The sequence below is a fragment of the Rhododendron vialii genome, chromosome 11a (assembly GCF_030253575.1).
Source record: "Rhododendron vialii isolate Sample 1 chromosome 11a, ASM3025357v1".
Taxonomy (NCBI): Eukaryota; Viridiplantae; Streptophyta; class Magnoliopsida; order Ericales; family Ericaceae; genus Rhododendron; species Rhododendron vialii.
The window spans coordinates 5,875,803-5,896,094 of record NC_080567.1 but is presented as its reverse complement, the minus strand read 5'-3'; the positions used below and the strand labels follow the sequence as shown (position 1 = coordinate 5,896,094).

The 20,292-nt window shown below is 39.3% G+C and overlaps 2 long non-coding RNA genes across 2 annotated transcripts; both read left to right on the top strand.

Annotated features, from left to right (window-relative positions):
- The first annotated feature begins 3,161 nt into the window (after window positions 1-3,161).
- Window positions 3,162-12,198, top strand: LOC131308220 (uncharacterized). Its single transcript, XR_009194385.1, has 3 exons — window positions 3,162-3,294; window positions 4,370-4,433; window positions 12,008-12,198. It is a non-coding gene; the product is annotated as an uncharacterized LOC131308220 (long non-coding RNA).
- On the top strand, window positions 8,926-11,183 carry LOC131308219 (uncharacterized). The gene is made up of 4 exons (XR_009194384.1): window positions 8,926-9,141; window positions 9,226-9,333; window positions 9,416-9,795; window positions 10,776-11,183. It is a non-coding gene; the product is annotated as an uncharacterized LOC131308219 (long non-coding RNA).
- Window positions 12,199-20,292: the final 8,094 nt, after the last annotated feature.

Here is a 20,292-nt window from a genome sequence, read left to right as displayed (position 1 = left end):
AGTTGGCTAGCGCTACACCCTTTTTGGTGTAGCGCTACCTAAAGGTTAAGAGAGAACAACGGCCAAAGCTAGGTCAACGGAGTCAACGCCTCAAACAAGTTCGCGAGCGCTATACCATTTGTTGTATAGCGCTACCGAGGGGCTTAAAAAGGGCCTAAAACGTTGACGTTTTGGGTTAAGCCGGTTCCAATTCCGATTAATTTTAGGATTTTTATTGTTTTTAACGGGGATTAATATAAATACCTCGTTTTAAGTTAGTTTTAGGGTAGATTTTTCATTCCAGACTTTTACGTAGCAGCCTTTTCACTAACGTTGTTTTGTTTTCTCTCAGTTCTTAAGTTTTCTGCACTATTTCTTTCAATCGCTTGGATTCTGGTAACGTTTGTCGAATTTCTTCGTTAATTAAAGTTGTTCGTTATTATCTATTCTACGTGGATCTTTCTTTTATTTTTTTTCCGTCTCTTCTGCAATAGATGATCATGTTTCGATCTAGGGTTTTATTTTTTGTTATTTCAAGCATGCGTGAGTAGTTCCCCAGGGTGCAGCCACGGGACGAAGGCGTCCTGTGACTAGTTTAATCAATGTTTTACCTCGGGTACGAATTAATTCGTTTTTCCAACAGTTTTGGGATATGAAAGAAAATCCCTTTCTAATAAACAAAACCCAAGCATCATCAGATTTTAAATGCGCATGAGAGCTGGTGACAAGTGGTGGGCATTTATTAGGAACCCCTTTTTTCTTATTCTGAGATCAGTGAATTGAATAATTGTGTCCCGAGTAAATATTGGTTAGGCTAGTTGCAGACGCTGGGTTCCCACGGCTGTACTCTCCTTTAAATTTATAGTTAATTAAATCAATTCAGTGATTTAGGTAGTAAATCAATCGATCAAACAAAGGGTGGCTACCTAAGAGCCAGATTAAACTAAAGTTCATCACAATTGAGTCAACACCGTCCGTCCGTCTCTGTGGTTCGACTCCGGTACTTCCGGAATTATTGTGCTACATTGGTCGAGAGTCCTACGCTTGGGACGCGTTTTTAGTCTTTATTTATTAACACCCGGTCGGTCAAGCACACAACCTCACAATGGTTCCGCTTTTCCCGAATTCCCATTGGAACACACACAACCTCACAATGGTTCCGCTTTTCCGGATTCCCATTGGAACACACACAACCTCACAATGGTTTCGCTTTTTCGGATTCCCATTGGAACACACACAACCTCACAATGGTTCCACTTTCCCGGATTCCCATTGGAACACACACAACCTCACAATGGTTCCGCTTTTCCTGGATTCCCATTGGAACACACACAACCTCACAATGGTTCCGCCTTTTCGGATCTCCATTGGAACACACACAACCTCACAATGAACACACACAACCTCACAATGGTTCCGCTTTTCCCGGATTCCCATTGGAACACACACAACCTCACAATAGTTTCGCTTTTCCGGATCTCCATTGGAACGCACACACACATTCCCACGATGGGCAAGTCCGGCGACATTGGGGTTTCAAAACTTTTTCTCCTTTTCAAAACACACCTTGTCATTAACAAACCCTAGGCGTCATGTTTCTACTTTCCTATTTTCCATGTCTCGTTCTCATGCATAGACTCAGCGGTAGGACTTTTTCACAATAGTAAACTTAAATCATTCATTAAAATCTTGAAACACAACTAGCAAGATCATCCAATTCTATATTAGTAATCATGCTCATAACCATCCTAAAGATCAAAATACGAATACTTCTATCAACGATAAAGTCTTATCTTTCGAAAACCGTTCTTTCTTCCTTTATGGGGAAATTCAAAACAACATATGTTTATTGTAGTAAAAGTCAATTTATTCAACATGTTCATACCACCATTAGCAAAATGAGTTTGTTAACCATCATGCATTCTAAACATAATAAACAATAGATAACCTTATCTTCTTTAAAAAATACTTCAAGTTATACTTTGAACTAAAAAGTAGGGACATCATATTTCTCAACCTATGGATCTACACTATACTTGGGTTTAATGGACGAGGGACTCTACCTTACTTCATGACGGTAGGGCGGCTACGGAAAGTACATCGGTGATCGGGCAGAGTAACTTCCTACGGAATGCTTATGGTAGCTTCGAAAGAGAAAGGTTTCTCTTGAAACTAGATCTTGACTACTACTACTACTACTTTTGGATCGAGAGGGTGGTCGGGTGGTGGTTTAGTGGCGGCTTAGGACGAGTTTCTTGAAGAACACAAAAAGAACTTCAAGAACAAGAAGAACTAAGCAAGAACAAAGGAAGAATACAAGTTTTTCTAGAAAGAGAAGTTGCTAGGTGAAGGTGTGAGTTGAATGCTTGGACAAGGGTCCTATTTATAGCCAAATTTCTCCCTCTCTCTCTTCCCATGGCAGGCCCCTCTCTCTCTCTCTATATCTTGAATTTTCTCTTTTTTTATTCAACTTGTCAAGCTTCCTTTGAAAGATCAAGGCCTAGTTCTAGGCTTGCATGGCTAGATTTTGGTACTTTGGATTTTATTTTGGAAGATTTGGTGGAGGAAAAGAGGGGTTGTACAAGATTTGGTGTTTAAACAAACATAAAAGGACAATGGGAGACAGATTTGCTAGGAAAGGAAATAACCATACATATGGAAAAGATCATGGAAGATCAATGTCAAGGTACAACCAAATCTTTCTCTCTCTTCCTTCCTCTCTCTCTCTCCCTCTCTCTCTCTCTCACTCGGCCAACTCTCTCTCTCTCTCCTCTTCTCTCTCTCTCGGCCTCTCCCCCCCCTCTCTCTCTCTCTCTCTCTCCTAGTACAAGTACATATATATATATATATATATATATATATATATATTCATCTATGTACAAATATATATATACAATAATGTACTTAGAGTACTATGGGATTTTAAAACTAAGATTTTCCTAATAAACAATACAATTAATGTAATACCCGCCTCGGAAATTTCGGTATTTCAATTACTTTTACTTGAATTATATATTTTGGGGGTTAAAAACTATAAACAATAGAACTTGCGAGGGTCTTATAGGTGATTTGCGATTAGAACATAAGTTAAAAATAGGTCTTGCTTGCACACGATAATCTTTTTGTAGGTTTACGAGTATCCTGGGGAGATATTTCTCCCCATTCTTCTCTCGTACGTGAATGTGTACGTATATAGAGAGAGAGAGGGAGAGAGAGAGAGAGAGAGAGAGAGAGACGGTTGGAAAGAGGAGAAGAAAAAGCGGAGAAGATAAAGAGGAGAAAAACCCTAGTCTGTTCTTCACGAAATTATTCAAGGTATTTAGAAAACTTGTTAATTTCTGGAATTTTTACTAAGGGTTCAATAGTATGTCTATTGTATTGTGTTAAAGTTTTAGAATTTTTTTAGAAATATGGAAAAAAAATAAAAATCGTAAACCAAGCTGTGGTAGGATTCCTGTTTTTGAACAGACAGCTTACAGAGCTGCGGTTTTCATCAATTTTTTTTATGGTTAAACGATTCTCTTGATTATGGGTCCTTTTGGGTTTGAAAGATTGATAAATTGGAGATGTTTTGGCGTTGGAGTTACTAAAAAGTATTAAGTATTCGATTTTTTATGAATTTTCGAACACAAACTGTTCTGCTAGAAATTGTGTTGCTCTGCTCAGAATTTCTGAGTTCGGGGGTGATTTTGACTAGGTTCCTTTGTTTTGAAAAATCAAGGAAAAATCAGGGTTGAACTTTGATGAGTGATAATGGTGTGTACCAAATTTGGGGTTTATTAGAGGCATATTCTAGGTTTGGCAGAATTTACAATTTGGTGTGATCCTGCTGGATTTTGTCTTTGTGGTTCCGACATGTCTTGGGAAAAACAGTCATATCTTTTAGTTTGGGTATCGAGTTTGCGCACCGATTTTTTATTTGGAAACTAGACTTGTATGCCTTTCTGAATATGTAGGGTTTGTGGCTTGTTTTGTTATAGGTTAAATCAGTTTTTGGTTTGAAGTTGGTGGACGTGCAAAATCTGTAATTTTGGACAGTTGTGTGAGTAACTTCGGACAAGCATAACTTTGTCGTTCGGACACTATGTTGGGCAAACTTTATACCAAAATTCTTGTACCGGAAGTGTAATTTCTAACGGTGGTGGTCTCATGAACTAGTTCTAAACCTATTAAATGTTATGATCATTCTAAGACAGATTGGTTGTGGAATATGTTGTTTTTTTTGGAGAATTGGAAAGTGTTTGAGTTTCACACTTATCGTGGGATACTTTTAGGTATGGACTTGGACATATTTGTATCCGTTAGACATTATTTAGCTTCTTATTAGCTTTATAACATTGTGCCAAGTGTTTGTTGAATTAGTAACTAATATGAGTTAACTTGTGGCTAGGTAAAGAGCCGGTCATTCGGGAGGTACCGAAATCTTAGTTTGGCATACTTCGGTCGACACAAAGGTGAGTGTGTTTGATATGGTTATGTTCAATAAAGTATTACATGGTGGTGATTGTATATCATGCTAATTGGGATTTAGTTAATGATATGTGTTTGTTGGGTGTTGATTGTACTCGCTAAAGGATTGTGGAGTGAGTCACACCATATCGTGGGTTATGCCGTCTAATTAACGGTGAATGGAAATGTGGTGTGCGGGACACAATACCTTGGGTACATGGGATGTGGCAGACGTGCCACTGTATGTTGGTGTTTACACATGTGGTTATACGATTGAGTACTTATGTTGAGTTTTGTGTGGTTTACATTCAAGTGAGATATTCCTTCGGGCTCCACTACAACACGAACGACCTTTTGCGAGGAAAATTAGTGAGGAAATTTTATTTTGTCGCTAAAGAGTGACAATTTGCGAGGAAAACCAAATTTCCTCGCAGAATCCATTTGACAAGGTAATAATAGGCGAGGAAAACAGTTTTTGTCGCCCAAAAATCGTTTATAGCGAGGAATTTACATTTTCCTTGCAAAAGGAAATCTAAGGCGAGGAAAATTTTTCATCGCTGATTTTTCCCCAACTTTTTGGCGCCAGTCGGGGGAAAAATGCTGATGGGTTAGCGGGACTCGGAATTTCCGTACAAGGGGAAAAATTGCCCCTAAAATTAAAAGAGTCCTAAACGACGTCGTTTGGGAGGGGTTAAGTTCAGGGAATGAAATTCCAGACTCACAATTCCTCTCTTCCCCTCTTCGCAGTTCGCACATCTCTGTTCTTCTCTCTCCGAAGTCGACGATGATTCTGAAGTCGACGTTCTGAGCTCCACTAGCCGGACAATCTCAGAAATACAGGTATAATCCACTCCCTCTCTTATCCTATGCGAAGGTGGGTTTTTTCTTTTGTAGATAGAAATCATTTTGGGATGATTCCGAAATCGACGATATGGATAGTGGGTTTTTTTCTTTTTTAAAAATTGCATGGTCTTCGTTGTTCTCCCTCTCTTATCCTGTGCCAAGGTGAGTTTTTTCTTCTGTAGAAATCGTTTTGTTGGACGATGATTCCGAAGTCAACGATGGGTAGTGGGTTTTTTTCTTTTTTAAAATTGGTCTTCGTTGTTCTTGATAGATCGGAGGTGGAACTAGTTTCAAAGAAGAAGATTTGGCTGATTTGGGTACTGAAGAAACAATATTTTTACTTTAAAACCTAAATCCCCAAAAAAGGGTGCCGACAGTTCTGTGTTATTGTTCTCGAGGGAGTTGGAACTAGCTGCAAAGAAGTTTAGGCCGAATTGGGTAGTGAAGAAACCATTTTTTTTAGTTTAAAACCCAAATCCCAAAAAAAATGGGGCCAATTACTTCGCTTCGCTTCGAACTCAACTACTAGGGGTCAGAACACACTGTCACGGAACTATAAAATCAAACACTTCTAGGAATGAGTATTTTATTCGATATGTTTGTGCTATTGTTTTGTTTGTGTCATTCTCACAACTCTGCGGCTAAGGAATCTTCAAAGGAGGGACCACTAGAGTATAAACAAGTACCAGTAGTAATATTATGTTAGAAAATCGGCCCTTATTGTCCACCATAAGTTATAATATATTACATGTTTAGTTTATTGCCTTTCAACTTTTCACTCCTGTTTCGTATTGTATTCGTCTTTAGCCAAAGAAAAAAAGAAGAGGGGGTGATTTGGTTATGACTTTTGGACTCATCAATGCCCCTACCACGTTCTGCACCCTTCCTGGCTGTTTTGGCTGTCGCTCGAATTGGAACCTTTGTATGCATTGGTAGGCTTTTGATCTGTAACCAAAAAGTGACCTCTTTATATTTGTTGAAGAAAAGCTAACCAAGGGAATACAACTCCCACTCTTTGTCACCCTCCTTCTTTTCATAGTTATTAACTATAAGTTAGATATGCGTGATTTGTAAATGAAAATACTGATAATATAAAAAGAAAGGGGCGTAAAAAGAAAAGAGTTAAGAAAAAACTACGCAAACCTGACAAGTATTGCTTCTTAAAAAATATTTGCAACTCAACATGTCTTTTATCGGAGAAGCAGAGGACTAAAGGCTAACTTTTAGTTGTACGGAAAAAGAGAGAAAGAAATGGTAGTTCAACAATATCCTCATGCATGATGTGTTAGTAGATAAGTATTGTCATATTAAAGTTCTTGAATTCTGAATCAGAAAGTTACTTGGGACATCAAATATATCTCAACTTTGACAAGTCAAACCACGAATGTCCTGCTTGTTTACTTTCATGTTAAAGCTTGCAATGCTGGGCCTACGAATCATATTTAGATCCACTTGATGTTGTGATGCAAAACTAGGGCAATGTTCACATCAGCCAAAGTTCATTGCACCGAGCCTTTAACTCTTATTTGGTTCGTTATAGTTTGTTTTGCTGTTGTGTTCATTTTGTTTATTATCAGCAACAACAAAAGAATACGGAGTATTTCAAAGAGGAGGAAGACAAGTGTAAGAGTTTCTGAGGACAAGAAGTCCACCCAAAACAAGTGCAAGAGAAACCTTACAAAACAGAACAAAACTGTTGACTGCATGGCAAACCTCCATGAATTTATGTAATAGATGTCCTTCCTTGGGTGTTAACTGTAGGTTCTCTTTTGACAGCTAAGGTCATTTTCATAGTTTCTATAAGGACTGCTGATTCTGCTTGCTGCTGATTCTGTTTGATGATGTTTGCTGCTGCTGCTGGCAGCAGACAGCTGCTGTACTGTGGTTGCTTGTCATCCTCTACTGCTGTTGTTTTGCTTGGTGTAGCTACTTCAAATGGTTGCTGCCCGTACTGAATGTAGCTAACTGTTATGACTGTGTTCCCTCATCTGCTGTTGTAGCTTTATGGCTGTCCTTTCTGTGTATTCCTTCTTTTGGCATGTGTTTCCGTCCCATCTCTAAGATGGAATGGAAACACGTGGATTTAAATCGGCCTAGCTTTATAGTGTAGTTGGTATTACTTGGGTTAGATGGCTGCTTGCCTCTTTGGCTCAATTGGTTCATTTTCCTTTTAGCCCTTGGCTTAGATCAATGTAGCCACTTGGCTTAGCTCATTTTTCTCAATCTTTGTTTTTCTTTTTTTATTCCTCCTGGGGTATGCCCTTGTAGGCTGTACATTTGCTTAGCCTCTTTTTCTATTTCAAGCTATTTTACCCAAAATAAAAAATAAAAAGCTTTGACAACACATCTTTGACCAAAAGGAACAAATAAGGAGAGAGAGGATCTCCTTGCCGAAGATCCCTTTCTGGAGAGACTTTGGTTCTCGATTCGCCATTGGCCTGCACCTCAAACTTAACTGTAGCAACACATTCAATTGTCCATTGTACCCATTTTTTGTCGAAACCCATCTTCAACATCACAACTTCTAAAAAGTCCCATTCTACCCTGTCATAGGCTTTGTTAAACTTAACTGTAGCAACACATTCAATTGTCCATTGTTCTGCTGTTGTTTTGTTGCTACTGACCAGTTAGGATGCTGTTGTGCTGCCTTATTATACAGCTAGTTGCTGCTGTTCTTGTCTGTTACCTCAGGCAGCAATCAAGCTGCCTTATTCAGCCTTGTGTTCTTGAGTGGCTTTGGAAAATATTGTAAAATCCAAGTGTTGCTGTCCAGTTTGAAAGGCCTAGTTTGTGTTCTTTTGATGCTGTCCAAGTCGTATTGGCTTATGGCATATTCATGTATAATTTGGTTTTGTATAGGCCTGTGGCTTATTAGTTTTAGTTCTTCTCGAGAATGAATGATCTCATAAACTTTGTCCATATGCTGAGGAAAGCTACAGGTAGGATTTCATACAAGTGGTTTTGTATGATGCACTCACCGAGTTTCTAGCAGTTTGGACCACGGACAATTCACTTTACCGTAGTAATCGGATTGGTTAGAATGTAAAGACAAGATCAGATGATGTTCGGTAGGGTTTGACTAAGTTCTTTATTTCATTTACTTCAACATTTGCATTGCTGAAGTGATCTGAGCGGGATTTTTGTATATTACCCGTATATAGATGCTAATGTGGTTGTGGCTTCCCATGTAATAATTTGGATTATAGACGTTTTTCCCTTTTGTTTTCCTGTCTTTCTTCATTATAATTTCTGCAGCTTTGCTCATTAAAAAATATGATCTGGTTGCTCTACGGAGAGAGCTTTCTTTTTCCTTGATAGCTTATGGAAGATGTCAGGCCTCGAATCATAGTTCCTAGATGAGGAAGTAGAAGCCGGAATCATCAGGTGGACGAGGAAAAACAATGCGAATGATATAGGGGGAATGGGAAGCTGGGAAAAACTTTTACCATTCTATATTGTACTTGTTTCAATGTTTGGGCACTCATGATAGTTAAAGAACACTCTAAAACTTGAATCAAGTATTAGGCCTTGAGAGTTGACCATGGAGTGACTATGCACTTAGACTTGGATAACATGCCACAATATTTTGTAGTTTGATCTTTAAGAAAACTGTCATCTTAGCTTTGGTTGGTTTGCCTTGTTGTAGCTTGGTTTGTACTAGTTTTCCTTTACGTGTACGTTCATGTCGTCATTAGGTTCCTACCATTTAAGCATGGGCTCATTTCTATGTTTCAAGTACTGAGTTTTCTTATTTTTGTTGGTTGTTGGTGCTTGTAGCTTCGATCAGAGAAAAATATAGAAAATAGACGCAGTAACAAGACAAAGCACAAATGCGGGACGAAGTCTCTAGCAGTTAGAGTACATGAACATGTGCATTTTTTTGTTTCTCTCTTTACGTTTGATAAGCTCATTGGCATGCTAAATTAACCTCTTGAATATGAAATAACATCTCAGGCTCTAAAAAATGGGGGTCAACTGCCTAAATTGCCGGAGTTCTATAAATCCACTCACTATAATGAGGGCACGGGCGAGTGGATTGCTCCAAAATGCCAGACTAACTATGTACGTATATCAAGTAATTTGTGTGGATAGAAAATCAACGATTCAATTTACTTATGTTGTTTCAATTCATAAAAAATGGCAGGAGGAAATGGTCCGAGTAGATGCTACACTTAATCAGGAAGGTGCTACCCCATTAACAGGGGAGCAGATGTCCGTCACGGTGCTGAAACAGAGACCAGGTTATGTGAAAGGACTTGGCTTGAGGCCTTCACCATCTATTAGGACCACATCTGAAACTGCGCTGAAAAAGCACTTGGCTTGCGGCCTTCCTCCTCTGCCACGACCCATGAATACGTGTCATGCCTCGAGATGAAAATAGAGGCACAAAATGAGACCATCGAGAAGCTTTTAGAGGCAAATAGGCAGCAGCAGAAGATAAATGCTAGCATGATGGAGTTTCTCATTGAAAAAGGGTACACTGGACATGTTGGGAGTGCTGAAACATCATCTAATGATTGATTGGTCAGTAGAATTCATTAATCCTTTTCAAACTCTTTTCAGATTGGTATGTTGGCTATTATAGTTTGCTGTTATAGATTCTACTTTTATAGTTTCTGCTTTTCCAGATTGGTCCAAAACCTACTTCGTCCTCGAACTATCCATATACCACCCTATTTGGTCCAAAACCTAACGCCATCCAAGATTTTGGACGGTAAACCCAGCACATGACAGACACGTGAGTTGTTTAAGGGCACAAATGGGATTTCACCTCCAATACTCCTGAAATCGGATAAAACCCTATTCTCTCTCTCTCTCTCTCTCTCTCTCTCTCTCTCATAACAACACAGGACGACCTCTCTTCCTTTCAGATCCATAGTAGATGATCGATTGAAGAGCTCAAGGCATGGAGTGCATTTTGTGCAGTTTAATGTCACCTGTTTGTGCCCAGTTTCAGACCTCTTTGTGCCCAGATTTTCCTTGTTTTTGACTGGTTTTGAAGAAGGTTTGAACTATGTTTGTGGCTGGTTTTGAAGCAAGTTTTCGATTGTGTTTTGTGACTGGTTTTCAACTGTATTTGTGACTGCTTTTAACTGCTATAATGACTTGGTTTTTGACAGTTTTGAACCAGAGTTTGACCTTGGTTTATGACTTGGAAAATAATTGCAATTTGAGTACTCTGTTTTTTGCCCCATGTGTGAGTTAGTGTACTCTGTTTTTTGCCCCATGTGTGATTATATTACAAAGGTGGTTCGATAACTATCAATTTAGTATTTTTTATGCACTTTTTGCTCATTCTTGGAATGCAACTGCAGAGCAGTGGTTGAGTCTTGCCAGTTTCTTCACTATGTTTCTCTACTCGTGGTGTTATTTAGGATTATGCAATGGTGGATTATGAATCTTTTGTGCTATTCATATTGTGCAAAGGTGTATATAAATATTTAACTGCATATTTGATGGTTTCTTACTTTCTTTGATATGTTTGCTATTTTTTTTCTTGGCAGCATGTAAGATCGATGTTCTTTTTGGAGTTCGTGGTTGTGGGAGATGGAATTCAAAGAAGGATACGTTGCAAAAGTTGGCCCCGAGGTGGTAGTATTTTGGAAAGATCCATGATGCTTTTTGAAAATTCTAAAGCATAAGTAGTGGTAAACTTGATATTTTGTTTCCTGGGGCTAAACTTGATATTTTGTTTCCCGATAGTAGTGGTAAACTTGATATTTTGTTTCCTAGGGCTAAACTTTGTAGTTGAAAGGATTTGGCTAATGTTTCACAGTAATGACAATTTGTTTTCTTGAAAGCTAACAGATTTTTGTTATTTATGGTTATGATTGTCCATGGTTGTATGAGGTGGTGATAGAATCTAAACATGAGCAGGGAATGTATAAAAAATGTTTGCAAGGACTAAGGAGAAGTATTCATTGCTTGCAATAGGCTGTTTTTTTTTGTTGCGTATATGTAACATTAGCGAGGAAAAAATTTGTCTCTGAAAGCCTACAACAGGCCATTTTCTGCTAGGAAATTACTTTGCTAGTGACAAATTTATTCCTCGCCTATTATTTTCATTCATGTCATGTCTAGTGTTCGTGCGAGGAATTTTGCTTTTTGGCGAGGACTTTTTTTCCTCATAGATCATTTTTGGCGAGGAATTTTTTCCTCGCCTATTACTTTCATTCATGTCCTGTCTACGGTTTGGGCGAGGAATTTTGTGTTTTTGGCGAGGACTTTTTTCCTCGCAAACCATTTTTGGCGAGGAATTTTTTCCTCGCAAATTGTTGAGCCTATTATTTTCATTCATGTCATGTCTAGTGTTCGTGCGAGGAATTTTGCTTTTTGGCGAGGACTTTTTTTCCTCATAGATCATTTTTGGCGAGGAATTTTTTCCTCGCCTATTACTTTCATTCATGTCCTGTCTACGGTTTGGGCGAGGAATTTTGTGTTTTTGGCGAGGACTTTTTTCCTCGCAAACCATTTTTGGCGAGGAATTTTTTCCTCGCAAATTGTCAACAATTTGCGAGGAAATTATTTTCCTCGCTGTAAGCTTCTGCGACAACGTTTTAGCGAGGAAACTTGGCGACAAAAATATTCCTCGCTAATACATTCAGCGAGGAAATTTATGATTTAGCAACGAAAATATTTTCCTTGCAATAGGCTATTCGTGTTGTAGTGCTCTGTGGTATTTTATTGAATGTATTCTATATCTCACACACTCTGGTTTTCCTTTTTGGATTGCCAGGTCACAGGTGGTCGTAGAGTTGGTCCACTACCGGTCGGCATTTTGGGGACACTTGGATTAGTATCGAGTGTTGGTGTTTTTGGGTCGAGTTGGTTGTAATGGGTCAAACTCTAATTTTTGTTAAACTCATTTTGTGACTAAGATTGTCAAGTACTTTATGATTTCAAGTTTTTTTAATTATGTGGGAAACTCTGTAAATGTTTTAATTACTTATGTTGGGATAAGAGGCAGCAACTTACGTATTATGTAAGTTCGTAAAATTGTTGACACGTTGTTTATGTTAAAGTTAAGTCTTCCGCTGGGGTTTTACTCTGTTATGTGCATGGTTTATCGTTTAGATTTTATTCTTTGGTGTGGAATGCCACGTGGTCGTGTCGGTTCAGGCCCACTTCGGGTGTCATTCCGGGACGAGGCGTGATAACTTGGTATCAGAGCTAGTACTTTCTAGTCTCTGTGTTGATAATCGATTGGGGGTTTTGGTAGTGGACCATAGGAGTTTTGTGTTTGTTGTATAGGGGTAGCATTGACTAATAGGTGAGTTATATCTCTAAAATTGTGTTTGCTATTGGTTGTTAAAGTTATTGGAACAGATATTTGAGAAATGGCTTCGGAGCATACAGTTCATGCTGGGGACGCTGCGTCTGGTGATGATGAGGTTGAGCAACCTGAAGTTCCTTTACAGCAGCCGATTGTGGGGGATGCTGATAAACTTCTTGCGGCTGTAGCCTTGCTTGCAGAACAAGAAGCAGCTCTTATGCAATGGCAGACTACTGAGGCAATGACTCGTGGAACGGGCACTGGTTTACTTGAAAGGTTCAAAAAGCTATTCACTGTGGAGTTTGAGGGGGCAATTGACCCCAGTGATGCTAAGGAATGGCTTAAATCTGTGGAGCGGGTGTTGAAGGCTATGGGAGTGACCGACGCACAAAAGGTGACATTAGCAACTTTTAGCTTGAAAGGTAGTGCTCGGGATTGGTGGGAGTCGTTTGAGAGGCAGTGGACTGCCCCTCTGCCAAGAGTTATACCGGCGGTACCGCGAGTGGTGACGTGGGAGCGCTTTGTTAAAGGGTTCAATGATCACTATTTCCGAAGAGTTGGAAGTTGGACCAGGAAGCGGCATTTATTGAATTAAGGCAGAATGGTATGACTGTTCCAGAGTATGAAGCTAGGTTTGCAAAATTGTCGAAATATGCTCCAGACTTGGTGAATATGGAAGAGAAAAGATGTCAGCAATTTCGAAAAGGGCTTTCATCGAAGGTAGCTACGAGGTTGACTACCTATGAACAAGAGGAATATGCTCGGTTGGTGGAAATGGCTAGGAGGTAGGGAAGGATATTCAGGACTATAATGATAGCCGGGAGTCAAACAAGAAAAGCAAGATAGAAGGAGTGGCATTTGGTAAGTCTGGAGGAGGTACTAGCAAGGGTGGGGGTCAAAAATCTCAGGTTACCAGAACTCAAGATTTCGAGAAATCACAAGGGGGTTCCACGGGGTGGTGGAAGGGGAAGGCAGAACAGGGACCTAGTAGACAGACAGTAAGTGGTGCTACAACAATGACTCGTCGATGTTTTAACTGTGGATCAATGGATCATTTGATGAGGGATTGTCTGAATACAACAAAGGGTTTCAGGTGCTTTACTTGTGGTGAGGCAGCGCACATGGCAGCGCAATGTCCCCGGGCACAAGCACCAGTGGCATCTTCTATGGGTAGTGTGCAAGGAGGTAGAGGTGGGGGAGCTGGTAGTTCTACAGCACTAGGTAGAGTGTTTGCAATCACACGTCACGGGGCACAAGCTTCGCAAGGGGTAGTGACAGGTACTTTGGTTGTTTCTAGTACTTATGCACGTGTGTTGCTAGACCCTGGGTCTACACATTCTTTTGTATCTAATGCTTTCATTAAACATTTAGATTAGCCTGCTGAACTTTTAAATATTGCTTTAGCTATTTCTACACCGGTGGGTGAAGTAGTAGTTGTTAATGTGTGTTACGCGAGTTGTGGATTGGTGGTTGGGGGAAAGAGGTTATTGGTAGATTTGTTACCATTAGATATGACTGACTTTGAAGTGATTTTGGGTATGGATTTCTTATCGGGGTATCATGCCGTCATGGATTGTTTTAGTAAGGAAGTTATATTTCAATTGCCAAATAGCGATAAGGTAAAATTTTGTGGTGATTCAGTAGTGAGTTCTACTAGTATTATTTCAGCATTTAAGGCCAAATCTTTGATGAGTAATGGTTGTAAGGGGTATATTGCTTATGTGGTTGACACCGAAAAGAAAGCACCTGCAATAGAGGAGATACCAATTGTTAATGAGTTTGAGGATGTATTTCCGGATGAGTTGCTGGGTACGTGCCAGACTGTGAGGTTGAGTTCACTATTGAATTATTGCCGGGTACTAATCCGATATCTATTACTCCGTATCGTATGGCGCCGGCAGAGTTGCTTGAATTGAAAGTGCAGTTGAAAGAATTGTTAGATCGGGGTTTCATTCAGCCTAGTATATCGCCGTGGGGTGCACCGGTCTTATTTGTCAAGAAGAAGGATGGTTCCATGCGTATGTGTATCGATTATCGACAGTTGAACAAGGTGACAGTTCGAAACCAATATCCATTGCCGAGGATAGATGATTTGTTTGATCAATTGCACGGGGCTACGGTATTCTCCAAAATTGATTTGAGATCGGGCTATCATCAGATTAAGGTAAGGGACAGTGATGTAACAAAGACAGCTTTTCGTACCAGGTATGGTCATTATGAGTTTTTGGTTATGCCGTTCGGTTTGACCAATGCTCCAGCGGTTTTCATGGATCTGATGAATCGGGTATTTCGGCCATTCTTGGATACTTTCGTTATCGTGTTTATCGATGATATACTGATATATTCTCGCACTAAGGAGGAACATGAGGATCATCTACGTATCATGTTACAGGTCTTACGTGACAATCATTTATTTGGGAAGCTTAGCAAGTGTACGCTCTGGTTGGATAGTGTGGAATTCTTGGGGCACGTGATTTCTTCTGATGGAGTTTGTGTGGATCCTAAGAAGATAGAAGCGGTGGTTAATTGGGAGAGTCCCAAAAATGTTTCAGAGATTCGAAGTTTTCTTGGCTTGGCGGGTTACTATCGGAAGTTTATTCATGGTTTTTCTGCTATTGCTTTGCCAATGACAAAGTTGACTAGGAAAGATGTAAAATTTTTATGGTCTGATGAGTGTGAGAACAGTTTTCTTGAGTTGAAGAAACGATTAGTATCGGCACCAGTTTTGACAATTCCAATTGGTACAGAGGATTTGGTGGTCTACACTGATGCTTCATTGCAAGGATTGGGTTGTGTTTTGATGCAGCGAGGTAAGGTTATAGCTTATGCGTCGAGACAGTTGAAAGTTCATGAACAGAATTATCCAACGCATGATTTGGAGTTAGCGGCCGTGGTTTTCGCTCTCAAAATATGGAGGCATTATTTGTATGGAGTATCGTGTGAGATTTATAGTGATCATCAGAGTTTAAAATACTTGTTCACGCAGAAGGAGTTAAATTTGAGGCAACGACGATGGATGGAGTTGATAAAGGACTACGATTGTTCTATACACTATCATCCAGGTAAGGCAAATGTGGTCACTGATGCTTTGAGTTGAAAGACAGCAGGAAGATTGGCATGTATACGATGTTCGAGAGTTTCAATTTTTAATGAGTTGAAACACATGGGGGTGGAGTTTTTACTGAAAAGTGGTGGACCTTTGTTAGCTCGTTTCAGTGTTCAACCTTTGTTTATAGATCGGATCAGAGATGGGCAGTGGCAGGATCCTGATTTGCAAGAGTTCAGGCAGCGTGTAGAGAAGGGAAAAATGCCTGAGTTCAGTGTTCGGGATGATGGTATGATTTTGTTTGGAAAGAGAATGTGTTTGCCAAATGATATGGTTTTAAAGAAGGAAATTTTAGATGAAGCTCATTGTTCTGCATATGCTATGCATCCTGGAAGCACTAAGTTGTATCGTGATTTGAGAGAATATTTCTGGTGGAGTGGTATGAAAAGGGAAATTGCGGAGTATGTGGCTGGCTGTGAAACTTGTCAACGACTGAAGGCAGAACATCAGAGACCGGCAGGTTTGTTGCAAAATCTTCCTATACCGGAGTGGAAATGGGATCATGTGACGATGGATTTTGTGACAGGTTTGCCGCGTTCAAAAGGAGGGTATGATTCCATTTGGGTTATCGTTGATCGATTAACAAAGTCAGCTCACTTTTTGCCGGTAAAGACTACGTACACCACTGATAAGTATGCTAAATTATATGTTGACGAGATTGTCAGATTGCATGGGGCACCTATGTCTATTGTTAGTGACAGGGATCCTAAATTTACTTCTAGATTTTGGTTTAGTTTGCAGCGTGCTATGGGGACTTCTTTGAAATTTAGTACTGCATTTTCATCCACAAACTGATGGTCAATCGGAACGAACTATACAGATTCTAGAGGATATGCTGAGAACGAGTATTCTGGATTTTGGTGGCCGTTGGGAAGAGAACTTGTCGTTGGCGGAATTCGCTTATAATAACAGTCACCAAAGCAGTATTGGCATGCCATCATATGAGGCCTTGTATGGTAGACGATGCAGGACTCCGATTTGTTGGGAGGATGTGGGTGAAAGGAGTATGTTGGAACGAGAGTTAGAGCAACAAACCGCTGAGGAGCAACCATTGGGTCCGGAGTTAATACAACAAACGGCAAATGGTGTTAGATTGATTAGAGAACGTTTGAAAATTGCACAAAGCCGTCAAAAGAGTTATGCAGATAAACGGAGACGTGAGTTAGAGTTTGCATTAGGCGACTTTGTGTTTATTCATGTTTCACCTTGGAAAGGGGTTATTCGCTTCCAAAAGAAAGGAAAATTGGCACCGAGATACATAGGTCCTTACACTACAACAAATAAGGCCTTTCTTAGCATGCCAAAAACGCTATAGTATGATATACATAGCGTTCCGGAGAACGCCTTATTAGCCGATGCAATTAAAAGTCTATGCTTTCAATAGCGTTCTTAGACCGCTATCTATAGGAGACCTTTCATAGCGTTTTTGGCATGCTGTCTTTAAGCTACCTTTCATAGCATTTTAAGCTTGCTGTATTTAATTTGCCTTCAATAGCATGTTTGGAACGCTATGGTTGGCTTTTGTGAATCAAGTATATCTTGAAGCTGTTTTTGTAGCTCTCTAAACTCAAATTAATAGCATTAATTTCATAATTAACACTCTCAAAGATTTGAATGGCATTTCATAGCAAGCTCATACAAATTTACTCATAGAAACTGAAGGAAACAATTTATTACTCATTCCTTAGCAATATGTTCAAAGCATTACATCTCCGAAATAACAAAAGTTGATCTAGCATCAAAGTACTATGCTAAACTTATATACAAGAATATCAGTACGAGAACAAGTATCATAGGAATGGTAGGCTTCGAAGTTCCAACAAGCACTGGTAAGATCGTATCTACATCTCCGACAAAAAGTCACGAACCATCAATTTCTCTTTCAAGCCACAAACCTACATAGAGCGGAAGACAACATCAATATAAATTGAAATTACAAATAGCCAACCAAATATTAATATGAATTGAACACTAGAACACCAAGACAAAGGAACATCCAGCTAAAAATGAGAGTCCATAAAAGACAGCCAAAACAAAAGTAACTCCAGGAGGTAAGTAAGCTGATGAACTTGATGTTCATATACCTTTATTTTGGAAAAGTGATTACTCCACGAACTGATGCACGTCGATATCCTATCAACTTTTTCAGAATCCTCGATTCTTCAGCAATGTCCATTGACTTCAGCTTGATTCTCATGCTTGCAGCTTTGGAGATTTGGCTAACAAAAGCTTAATGAATTGCATTTCAGCCATTGTGTCAGACGCCTCTTCCATCACCGCAAAGAAAAGCTTATTTAAGGAGACATCTGACCAGACTTGCAAGTCAAAAAGTTCTACAACAGGATCAATAGCCACAGTTGCACCGTGACTTGACGGTATTAGGCTACATGCAGCTTTAGCCTTTTTCCCTCATTTGAAGGGTCTTTTACTTCTTCTTTTTTTGACTAATCTAGACTTTGAGGCTCTTCAAAGTTCATCCATTTTCTGCAAAACACTTTCTCTCAGCAATTCTTCATCAAGCTGGAATCTTAGCTGAAAAAACATGTAGTTCTATCATTTTTAGTGAACGGCTAAAAAGAATTATAGACTTAGCAAACAAGGGCAGAAGAAATTCCTAGATGGACATTTATTCAATGGTTAGCCATCCTAGGAAGACTATTAAGCCAAATGATACCTCTTTTCTAGGAGCCATGGTGCACCTATATTTCACATAAAAGAATAAATTAGTTTGTAGATCACAAAAAAAATGAAAGATGATTTTCATTTCAATTTTCCAACAGTAGTAGACCCCCTAGGAGTGATAGAAGTGGTATATTCATAGAAGATGTCTTGTTCAAAAGCAATGTCACTAGAGTAAAGTTTGGCTCAAGCAACAATAACCAAAGAAACTTGAGTTTAAATAATAATCATCTAGTTATTTCAAATCATACCAAATTACCAATGCCACTGTCAATAGTACTTCAAGTGATGTTGGGACATAGATCAAGGAGTAGCTTTGATAGAGTTTTTGAGAACACATTTTAGATAATGCCAATGCCACTGTCACTGATTGTAGACCTGAAACGCAATGTGGTACTGGAATCACAACCTTGAAGAGAAACCTAAGCAACAAGCAATATTCCTAACAAAATCAGCCTTTTTCTTAAGTCCTGCATATGTTGTATACGTTCCCCACCTTCCATTTATGGATGTGTCAATATTTCATATAGTGCTCAAGTCTTGAAGATGCTATAAAATAGTGGAACCTCACAGACTTAACAATACCAGCCAGGTTTTCGATTTCCATTTTTTGTCTCTAGACTTGAATGTAATTGGAACTAAAATAAGACTTAGATCTAACAGGTTGAAGCAATTTGCAGCAACAGATGCATCAGGGATCTCTGATCCAAGCATAAGAGAAAGCATTCACAACCCTTTGAACGTTGAAGAAATAACACAACTCTCAACCAAGTAAAACACTTGGTGCTCTTGCACTTATAGGCAGCGCCCATCAAAGAATAAAAACAAGCATCAATTGCATAATAAAAGCATTTAACAAACCTCAAATTTGAAGCGGTAAGAGCAAGCACATCATCATGAGAAAGTCGAGCTGATGCAATGTGTGTATTTTGTAGCCGTGGGCAGCTCCTACCCAGACCATCCACCATGGCAGTAAGATAAGTGCTATCATTTTCTTGACAAGAAAAATCCAAAGAAATCTCCTTCAATTTGAGACAGTTGAAAACCTACAAATCAGAACAATGGATGGGATTAATTAATCTAGTGCACTACATAATAGGAGTGTAGGCATATCAAAAGCAAAATCATAAACACACCATGCAGGGCATAATAGAACTATCTTAGAAAGACGGTGAAGGTCTGAAAGCCAAAGTGTAGAAATACTTGATGAACAAAGATTGAAAACCCCAAGGTTAGAACAACATTCCATCTTAAGGCTATTAAAACATCTTTTCCCAGCAATAACATGACAAAGTTCATCCTTGCATTAAGCCCGTTAGGCTAATCCAATTTATTTTGAGATAATTCAAAATGTGTCGAAACCACCTCGGCTAATCGCATACCAAAACTTTTGAAGCCAGCACCTTAGAAGGGCCCTCTCTTTGCAAGTGTGTTTACAGCTATCTTTGCAGCAGCATGTTCTGCCAGCCTCAACGTAGAGCAGAATGTAGGGCTCTCAAAAGTCTCTCCATTGAAATTGACAGTAGCTTAAAATTGGGGGGCATGATCCGGACCTTTGCAGACACATGAATAAGATGCCAGATTCAAGCAGTTTCTTTGAGCCAATTCTCTTGTAGTTGGTTTTTATACATGTCTACATCTGATGTGCTACTATAAATTAGTCTATCAACTTGTTTTGTTCTCTTTCTCTTGATAAACAGATCGACAATGAGGAATTTTTGGATCAATCGAGTAAAGAAGATTTTGATCGACACTGAGACGATTCAGACCAGTGGAGTAATGTTATTCATGGAAGAGAGAAGCTTCAACACGGTCGAGTGAGGTTATGTCAAGAAGAGAGAAGCATTGACACTATCGGGTTCCCATTGATTTGAGGTTATGCCTAGAAGAGATATACAGGTTTCTTCTAATGGCCTTAAGTAATCACAAAGTAGCATAAGATTGTTACTCCCATATGCATACC